The sequence below is a fragment of the Montipora capricornis genome, chromosome 5 (genome assembly GCF_036669925.1).
Source record: "Montipora capricornis isolate CH-2021 chromosome 5, ASM3666992v2, whole genome shotgun sequence".
Taxonomy (NCBI): Eukaryota; Metazoa; Cnidaria; class Anthozoa; order Scleractinia; family Acroporidae; genus Montipora; species Montipora capricornis.
This window is the reverse complement of record NC_090887.1, coordinates 25,639,571-25,650,224: the sequence shown is the minus strand read 5'-3', so window position 1 is coordinate 25,650,224 and position 10,654 is coordinate 25,639,571. Positions and strand designations below refer to the sequence as shown.

At 40.1% G+C, this 10,654-nt stretch overlaps 1 long non-coding RNA gene and 1 pseudogene across 1 annotated transcript in view; both read left to right on the top strand.

Moving 5' to 3' along the window:
• Window positions 1–868, top strand: part of LOC138048902 (uncharacterized) — a 1,912-nt gene extending 1,044 nt beyond the window's left edge. Inside the window, exon 4 of the long non-coding RNA XR_011132247.1 lies at window positions 814–868. This is a non-coding gene — a long non-coding RNA (uncharacterized lncRNA). The remainder of the gene's footprint in view (window positions 1–813) is intronic.
• Window positions 869–892: 24 nt separating this feature from the next.
• LOC138048577 (sentrin-specific protease 7-like) lies at window positions 893–3,554 on the top strand (annotated as a pseudogene).
• The last annotated feature ends 7,100 nt before the right edge of the window (window positions 3,555–10,654 follow it).

Genomic DNA, 10,654 nt, shown 5'->3' with positions numbered 1-10,654 from the left:
TTTGGTTGTTTAATTGTTTGTGAACCAACATTGATAGCATTTTGACCACACAAGACTGTAAAAGTGATTGATCCCGTGGAAAAAGGATATCACGGAAATTCTCGTTTAATCCCAGAAAATCCTGTTTTTTAAAGGGGCAGTTTCACAGTTTTGGGCATATCCAAGCTTTGGCGCTAGCAGTTGTAAATTTTACACTTTCTTTCTGAACCAGATGATGTTCATTAATCACAGAAAGTATTAAAGCACATACACTGAATTACTCAGACCCAAATTTGGTAGAAGATACATGTACTGCGGGTTTACACAGAAAATATCAAATTTAGTTTTGATTATCGTATTTATTGTACGGGTTGAACATTTTATTCAACGCACAAGTTATCTATTCGCATGCAGTAGATTATAAAACAAAGGAAATGATTGCAAATGTAATTCCAACGAGTAGTTCCACTTCAATGGCATTGTATCCATTTCCTGCATCATTTCTTTCAATTGTTTCAATAACAATGGAATTAAATGGGCTGAAGTGACAGTTTGCCTATGTGCAGAGACATCAAATTCTCCCTTTAAAGAGGTCTTCATGATCAGCCCCTCGCCCTTTTCTGTAAATTATATAACAGACCAGTTTGAAGTGAGATCTAGTGGACACCATGTGATTACTAAAAAGGTTTTACTTATCTCAGGTTTGTCGCTCCTTGGTTAATATTTGGTTCAAATGGTTTACACCTACTTGTTCTATTCGTACTCGTCTGAGTAGCTCTGGTCACATTAGTAATTGCGTATTGTAATTCCAAGGTTTTATTTTGATATTTTTAGTGGTCACTGGTTCCTGGCTTTGGTTTACCACCTCCCATTACTGCATAGTGAACGGTAAGAATAGTCTTTCGAAGAATTCATGTGTTCGAGACCTATTCTTGGTGGTGGTAATGTATTTGATGGCTATGTATTACCAGTGATCACACAATTTGTATCACCTACTACACCGTCCGTGTAGGTCTATTTTTACACATTCTGACTTTCGCATCGTCGGTTTTAGATTGATTCTATTGTTTGGGGTTCCGAGGACAGTTTATACTGTACTCCATCTTCGAGAGAGCAGGAAGCTGAGCTAATTCGAAGGTAAGTTTAACTTGTAAATCGAAAGTTAAGATGAAAGTACTGTTCAAAGCTACTTTTTATTATGGTGACACAATTTTACTCCAAACGAAGAATACACAACAACATCACCTTTATTTCACCTCGGATTTACAAGAGTAACTGTATAGCTAATTTGTCCGAGAAAAAATAAATAAATAAATAAAATCATATATATATACAGTACATTAAACTACTATTTACATAAATAAAACCACATTGATGTTCGAAAGAAATTTGGCATATTTTAGTTCTGAACTCGTTCAAGGACGTTAATGACCTCAGGTCCTCTGTTAGTTCCACATGTTTGCATAAGTGTATACATCTGAAGGAATGTAGACCATAAGTGGTTGTGTTAACGTATGGGATAACAAGTTTCCTTGATCCTCGTAGGTTGCGTTCAGTATTCCTCATTTGAAAAAGACCACGTATGTACTTCGGCATCGTTTCAAACTGAATTGCCTTAAAAACTGTTTTCATCATGTCTTGGCACCTAATACCAAACAGATCACTAGAATTAAGTTTGCTCAGTAGCTCCTGGTAATACAGGGACAAGATCAATATTTGTCTTCAAGATTAGTTATACGTCATTAAGTTTCCTGAGCTAATACTCTCTTAACTTTCCTTGAAACTGCTGTACTCTTTGACTTTCTGTTAAAATAATTAGACAGACGAGAAATGGAAAAATAGCAAAAGGAATGTTCTTAAATTGGCTGCCGAAGTTTTCGTAGGTGCGTCAATTACCGTGCTGCCCTGTATGATTTTTGTAAGATTACAATTGCTTCCTGTATATTACTTAGGTCAGGAGTTGATGCTCGGTAGAGCACAATGCAGATGATGCATTTTACATGTATCATTTGTTACTGTATTCCAAGAGTTGACTTTGTTTGTATTATTTAAAGTTTTATTAGATGCGAGTGGGCAGTAACGAGAGGAACTGTGGATACGAGAGCCCCTGAATTTAGTGGACAAATCAATGCCAGTTTTTTACCCTAAGGTGAGCTTATGACTGGAATTTCTATTCCACGTTGATAGTTGATATATTTATCATTCGGGATTTTTGAAAACGGCTCCGCTGAGATCATCCTTGCATCTCAAAGGTTGCTAATAGAAAACAAAAGGTTGCATAGTCCTTGTTTCTCCTTGGCTCTCTCTTCTTTGTCCTTTCTTTTTCGCACCATTATCACCTTCTTGAGGCCTCAAACCCTTGATTCGGTGTCGTTTCGCAGAGAACACTCGAGTTTTCATCGGCCGCCTTTATAGAATTATAATATAAAGAAATTGATTTCCTTAGATAATTAAACTGAGCAAATTGATCTATTACAATTTGTTGTCCTAGGTATCACAGCAAGAAAACGGCTACGACTGTGGTGTGTTTCTTTTGATGTTTTTTGAACAGTTCTTGAAAAGCAAGGTAAGGATTTCGAGTGTCATCAACAGGTAACCAGCGTTTATTCGTTATTAGGTATTTTTGCAGCTCACTTTCGCTCCAGTTTATTCCAGTTACAAAAATCGTTGGTATTTCAATTGTTTACGTGAATAACGTCATAACCTGGAAGTTGGTTGGTTGTGGTTACGAACTCCTCTGTCAAAAGCAGCAGACTTGAAAAGACATCCGGTTTTTTTTTTTTGTCGATTTGTTTTTCGTTTTTATAACTGAAAGCAATCATCCCATTTAAACTGGATTTCTCTCTTATACGTTCCATATAAAGTAAGATTCCAAAGGTGGAGTTAAAATTACGTCGAGGAATAACTCCTTTTCTTGGGTAGTTTTACCTCCATATTTACTCCAAATCTGGAGTTGAAATAACTCTCATTACCTTGGGGTAATTTTAACCTTCCTATGGAGTTATTTTAACTCTGCCACATAGGAAAATAACTCCTTCTTGGAGTTGAAAAATAGTTCTTACAAACATTTTAACTTTAGCGCAATGGGTTGATTTAACTCCACCTTGGGAGTTATTTGTGCTGAATGTATGCCTGTATTCTAGGTTTGAAAAAATCTTATCACTTGTTCGGAAAGTATTGTGCTTTTAGTTTGAAGTAATGTCTTATCTATTAACCCCTATATTTCCTTTTCTTTTCAGCTTCCAGTCGACGACCTCTTGTCAAGCAAAACCCTCAGATGGTACAATCAGTCGTCCGCTCTCCCGTTCAGAAAAAGAATAGCCGATATCTTGATACAGTTGGGCAATTAGTGTCGATGTTTGTCAGCAAAATGCTGCATACGTCATAAAATTGGGATCATTAGCAACGACGACTTTCACGGGCAGTGAATATGTCAGTATTACAATGAATTCTCGTTTTTTTTTTTAAACGTCCTGATTACTGCAACTCGCTTTAAATGTCAATTGTTTTGCTGAAATTTCCTGGAGTTTGAATTCTTGGAGACTGCAGCCAAGTTAAATAAACAGAAAGCAAATTTCACGTCCTGTCGTGCAGTGTCGAACAAAGAAATGTACCAAAAAGGTGTAGTGCACGTGCTGAGTTGTTTTTGTTGTTAAGCCTATTCAGTTTTTGACGTTCGTGTTGCCGTCGTCATTGCTTAAGATCACTATTTCTAACGGTCCGAAACCGGCAGGAGTGTCTTGTTTCAGTTGAGAGAGAAGGGTTAGGCCCGTTCCAAACGCCGATCCATTCATGCGCCGAACCTAACTGATGTGTTAAGAGCGGCAGAAGAGAGGCGTTTGAAATCAGTTTGGTTCGGCAGGTTAGGTTTGGAGCGGCCAACAACGTTAAGTTCGGGCAGGGTCTGTCGCACTATGCGACCGTTTGGAGCGGGGGCTGATTCACACGGGCGTTCTTGTGATGTGCCGAACCTAACGCACAAATTGTGATAATTTATAATCTTACCACAATACACTCGGAAGTTTTAAGTTTACCTAGACCCCTTTCCCATTGTATGGATTTCAGTTTGGTTCCGACCAGGTAGGGCGTATGAATCAGCCGTCGCTCCAAAGTCGCTCTTTAGTCGAACTTTCTTGAGTTAGGTTCGGCACGTGAGCGGGGAGCGGCGTTTTGGATCGGGCCTTAGTATTTTACTCAATCCGAATTGTAATGCTCGTTTTGAAGGGAATGAACAAACCGAACACTGATAAGGATTATTACGTTTAGGGACTGGTCAAAAAGTATAGGGGGGGGGGGGGGGGGCGGGAGCAGAGGGGGTTGGGGTGGGTAGGAGGTTTTGAGCCTGGTGCAAATGGGTGGGTCGTGCAATTTTCAGCTACCCTTAGGGGTGGGTCAACCTATTTTATAACATAGACGGGCACACATTTAAGTCTTCATTCTAACGGGACAGTTGACCACACTGTCTTGATATATAAAACACAGCCAGCTGAAATTACTGCTAAAAATACTCTCAAATCTGTTGTGTCCTTTTTAAAATGCAATTTTAATAAAATGTACGATTTTTGTTTGTACATTTCATTGCTGTTTAAAATTCTGATGCCTTAGTGTGGTCTCCTATGTTGTAACTTGTTACATATATTCTTGAAACAAAGCAAACAAAGAAACACGAGGTCCTATTTCTTTTCATAACAATAGGTATCAATATTATGACGGTTGTAAAATGGAAAAAACAAACGAACTAACAAAACAGTCTGAATAGATACATGTAACACTGCCATGTAAAAGTTTCTGGTATTTTGAATACGTTTGTTAGGATTGTCTTGATATTTCTGCTTATTTTATAAATCACCGTTAACATATTGTTCCATAAGCTCGGCCTGTTCAACCGTCATCACCCCATTGTTATCCCAGAGCTGTATCAGAGCAGACAATGAGTTCAGGAAAGACATATTAAACAATTGCGTTCCAAGGCGGAAAGGAACTATGTGGAAGCCTTAAGTGCTTCCACTATCGGAGAATTGATAGCCTCCGCTCGGCCTCTCCAGAACAGAAAAGAATTAAGAATCGTAAAGTGTCATCATCCGCCGATTCACACAAATAGCACTGTAACCAGAAGAAAAATCAGCTTTCGTTGCGCGCGCTCGGCGCCTAGCTTGAAACTGTAACAGCCGTAAAAACTGTTACACAACGCAGAGGCGAGAGAAAACGATCGAGGAGGACTACAACGAATTGTAGAAACAGTGTTCAACTCGAATAAAAAGGAATTCCAAGAGATTATACCTGTCTACTCAATGACTCTCATAATTCGCAAGAGGGGATTAGTTCCGGGTAATTTTTTTATTCATACAAAACTATCCAGCGTGCGCATATATTACTAACTTCGGCCAAACGCATGATAAGCAAAATACGCAGAGAAAAATTACTCGAAATCGTTCTTCCCCTTTTCCCCCCCCCCCCACGAGTATTTTGATTCGCAAATTTTTTACAGAGGCAAACAAAAAAAAAACACATCAAAACCTCCTCCGAACGTCCTTTTACGAACTTTACTTATTTTTATGACCAGATCAATTTACTGGCAAAAGGGACTTGGCCAATGCATCCACACCACCAAAACTAGGAAGAAGAGAAAGAAGGAAAGGAAAAATAAAGAAATACAAATCAGGCGCCATCTCCTAAAACGACGTCTTTGAACACCAATTTGCAAGACACGGAATGCGCCCTTTCAATATAATTTAATCATGGGGAAAATAACGAACCGCACCCTTTCTGTTCACGTCAAATCTGGCTGGATCCCTCCGGTTCCAACATTCGGTTTGCCCTGGTAAAGCTATTTGGGAAGAAAACTAGCCGTTCTACTCGCAGAAGGCCATGAAGTGCAAACTTTCAAAGCCTAAGAATAAATCTTGTCTCACAATGAACAGAGGAGAACTTCAAAATGCTTAGTATTGAAAGAAACAACCTACCGAAATAAACCAGAAATTATCAACATAAAAGGCTTTGATAAAGGTACTCGAATACCTGTTTTGGTTATCATTAAATACTGCGGACAAAATTTCCTGTCCGAAAGGACAAGTCCAGTTCAGTTTCCCCCCGTTTTCCTTTTGATTGTCTTTTTTTTTTTTTTTTTTTCCTTTACCAACTCTGATCCCTACATGCCCCTCGTAAGGTCCTCTATTAGGGGTCAAGATCACGTCCCTAAAGAGTTCTTCAGTCTACTAAAGGAAAAATTATTTTTTTTAGAATCTCAATGTGTAAATAAAGTTAACTTTGACATTGTGTTCTAAAAAGACATGTGCATTTCAAACAAACCCTTCGCCTTCGTTTTCAACCTTAACGAGGTAGTCCCGAGTAGTTAACAGGCTCGAGGTCCTTTCCTCACGAAACAACCTAATGGTAAGTTTTACCATAAACGGGAGAATAGAGTATAATATATAGCCCCCACCGTTAATAAAGCCTCAAACGGCGCCAGCCACCATTTAATAATAGTTCTACTTCCTCAGTACATCTTCCCACCCCTTTCACCCTAGTGTCTAATTTTCAATTTGATTCCCCCCCCCCCCCCTTTGATCTTCGACTAGTCGGTCTTTGCTCCAGCATTGTCTGGCTCGTTTGTTTTGCAAAACACATAAGGCCTCCTCTGGGTTCATGTTTCTTGCAGTAGCGGGAAACCTCCCTGTCGTGATTCCGATAATGCAGTGCCTCGGACCCTACCTTTTTTTCTGGTAACTCTAAAACGTTTTGCCTCGTCTTTAGAGCAGCCTCCGAATATCCATCACTCCTATCGAATATTTTTGTATAGAGAAACGCCGGGTTTTTTTCTTCACTCTTGAAAAATTGGTGTGACGCCTGCTGTTTTTGTATTACTTCTCGGAGGCTTGCTATCACCAGTATGGGGGACCCCCTCCCCAAACGATTTCTTTTTTTTTTCCCCCCCCTTTTTTTTTTTTCCTCAAAACATGTGGTAAAAAGTACCTTTTTTGCCCCCCCCCCAACAGTATCACTGCCTCCGGGAACTTTCGAAAGCAGTTCAATATGGCACCACTTTAGCTGTGAATAGACAGAAAAAAAAATTGTTGGCAAAAAGCCTAAGTATTCCAGACTTAAATACATAAGGGAGTGTTTACCTGGATGAACTGGTACTAAGGATGAATATTGTATACGTTCCACTAGGACACCTCAACCACTTCAAGTACTCCTCTCTTTACTTCATGCCCCAGAGTTCGAGTAAACTGCATTTCGCTTCATCGTGCATAGATTTGCCTGCCATCGTCTTCGTAGAACCAGTTGCTCTTTTGAAAGGTAACTTCGCCTGAGTGCTTTTAGAATGGGTAAAGGCTTCGTAACGACTTTCACACGAAGTACCAGTTTTAAACGTTCTTGAAACACAGGTGGACACTTCACCAACACAAACGGTGCATTGGCAATAAACAACGTTTCTCCACAATGTTTTAGCACTTTTACTTGTCTTGGATCGCCGAACAATTTAGATGGAAAACGGAAAAAAGTCTGAAGCAGTTTTTCTCACTTTCACGAGAAAATTGAATTAACATGAATACAAATTAACTGCATTATTCGTTTTCCGAACAAATCGACAAACAGCATTATTGTTGATGCTTAACTTGAGGGGTGCTGTTTGTTTTTTTATTGTGTCGGCCGCATTGGAAGGTTCAAACTAGCGGGCACTTACATGAAAGTGAGTGCAACACGAGAAAAAAAAAAAAAAAAAACGAAGAGTGTATAAGGCAAAAGCAAAAGATTCGGGAGAGGAAAAAGTAACATCAGATATATTGTTTTTGTAACTTCGGCATATAGCAGTTACCGCAGTAAGTTTAACACTCGCAGAGTAATTTCGACGAGTCTCTAAGGTCCAAATTACCTATACCAATAGAAGGGAAAGTGAGAATTTTGTCGGAAAAACCATAACTGACCAGCAAAGAATGCAAGTGAGAAAATTAAGTGCCAATCGGACCGGATCGGATCGACAAAACCCGGACTGGGTCAATATCAAAATTCCTGCCAATAGACACATGAAATCCCTGGGTCACCAGTTAAGGTTACTTCCCACCTTCACGGATGTCCTTCCGGAAAAAAAGTTCGTACTCACGGTAGTTTCAATAAAAGCAGAACAAACTAGACATCAGGAAAATCTTAGTAAATATATGTTCCGCTTGTCATTCCAAGTAATTAGTTGCGGTGTTTTTTCATTTCACACCTGCCGCACCCACTATTGTGTAAATCAAAAAATTCGGTTTTTCATGTTTGTCAGGGATTTGGCCAGTTATTAGTATTTATACCCTCCGCTGTACTCTTGAGTACCATCACAGCTTGCGGTTTGCCACAATACAGTTTTACAACCTTCATCTTTCTGGCTTTAAGCCCATCTATTCGTGTGCTGCCCAACGACCAGATACAGAGCGAAGGTTCGTCCGTTTCTGCTGAAGTATTCCCAAACGTCTCGGGTGACAGTGGAGGGCAACTCCCAGCAGCCGTTGATCAAGTTTCTTTTTCCATGTTTCAAAGAATTTTCTTGAGAAAAAAGTAGAAGACAAAGGAAAGCCAATCCGAGCATGAAAAGTAAGTTAGATAAAGAAGTTGTGCAGCTAAAGTTTCAAATGAAACCCGAAACAATTTGAGCTTAATGCCGAGCTGGATACCATTTTGGAAAATTTGAACCCGAGAGCGAAAGCAGCGAGCCAAATTTGTCGCAAATCAAGAAGCTTTTCCCAAAGAAGGCCGGCCAAACGGTATTCGAAAGCGGGCAGAAGCTGATAAAAATCGCTGATAAAAGCATGGACGCCTGGCAGGTCGTAGCCGAGTACGAGTCAGACGACCTTGCATCCGGCTCCGAAGATGAAAAAACGTCTTAAGAAGGCAGGTGAAGCTGCGAGTCGCAAGAGACGCCAAAAAGAACAACTCTCCAGTGATCGTGGAAAAGAACCAAGAATTGCTTTGGGCACTGATAATCAAAATTTTTCGTGGTATAATATTAAAGAGGTCCCCTCCTCTATACTTTGTATGTTCCATGGTGTTTTGGATACGCTTGCGCATCCGAACCATATTTCTCATGGTATTTGTTTGTATTACCGGAAGTTAAAGGGTAAAATGTTTTAACGTTCGTTTGAGCGAAGCGAATTAGAACGTAAATATTTTTTTCCGCTGGTATTCCAAGTCTTAGTTGCGGTGTATTTCATTTCATACCTGCCGCACCCACTAGTGTGCATAATCTTGTTTTTCATGTTTTGTCAGGGATTGGCCAGTTTATAGTATTTTATACCCTCCGCTGTCTTCTTGAGTACCATTCACGCTTGCGGTCCCATACAGTTTTATTCATCTTTCTGCTTTAAGCCTTCCCATCCTCCCCGTTTACTACAATGTTTTGTCCATTGCATTTATCTTTCAGGCCCGTCGAGAACGCTTTTGGCGACTTCCTTCCGCTGTTTCAAATGTCTCGGCAAATTTGGACACTGGGCTAAGGACTGCCAATCTGGTTGTGTGGCCGGAAGTGACCAGCCCCTTAGCTACAATTCCTTTCCCTGGAATCTCCCTACAACAAGCCAACCTCATGCCAATCAGCTCAACAAAAGCAATGATTGGCCTTTGCGCAGGTACATCATTTTTACACAGGATACCGAACTTGAAAGCTGACATCCATTCCGTGTTAAGGGTAAGCTGAAGATAATTTGATGTTTTTCTGCAGATTCTTATATGTGCGCCGGATTTCATTTTGTCTATTATTGAAAATGGCTAGCAGACTGCCATTCATTAGTTTTCCGGTGGCGCGTAAAACTGAAAGAATAAGTCGGTCTTGTCATTTCTGCTGTTTTTGTGGATCAAGCCTGTTTCTTGAGCTCCTTAATTCAGACCGGGTGCGTTTGGTTAATGAGCAGGCCTTTTGTTGTAAATCCTTTGTCAGTTGTCTGAACAACCATGTGGGGGTAAGAAAGCTTATTCTCGATTTGCGTCATGTCAACAAGTACATTAATTAAGCAAAGGTGTTTAAGTAAAGAGTACTGGAACATTGCTATGTCTTATTTTGTGAAGGATGGGTTCATGTTTTTTCCTTCGATTTAAAAAAGTGGTTACCATCATGTATACATTGCACAAGAGCACCAAACCTTTGTCTGGTGTTTTCAATGGCGTTCGCCCGAATTCCATTAAGGAAATATTTTATGTTTTTTCTGTGCTCTCCGTTCGTCTGGTCCTCTGCCCGCTTGGGTTTTTACTACGGTTTTTGAAGTTATTGGAGGAGTACAGGGTCTTTGTAAAGCCATCTTCTTGGATTGATGGCTGGGCGATTGTTCAGGATAGAGAAAGTTGTCTCATTAAGGCCCGGCTGTAAGGGCGGATTTGTTGCAACGCAGGTTTTGTTGACAATGAAGATCAGCGGTATGGTAATCCCACCCAAGTATTGGACTGGCTGGGTAATTCCTGGAATGCTGCATTAGGTACTTTTAAATTGGTGGAAAGGAAGAATTGTTAAGAGCATTAAACTCAATTGATCCTATTATTGAAGGCCCGATTTCAAAGTTACCCCGAGAGAGTTTTCTTCCTTCACAGGTCAAGTTATCTCTACCTGTCCTGGAGTTGGTAACATTGGCAGGATAATGACCATACATGGTGTCTTGTCCACCGCGTGCAGGGATCATTGGGATTCTATATCCCTTCTTTGAGACGA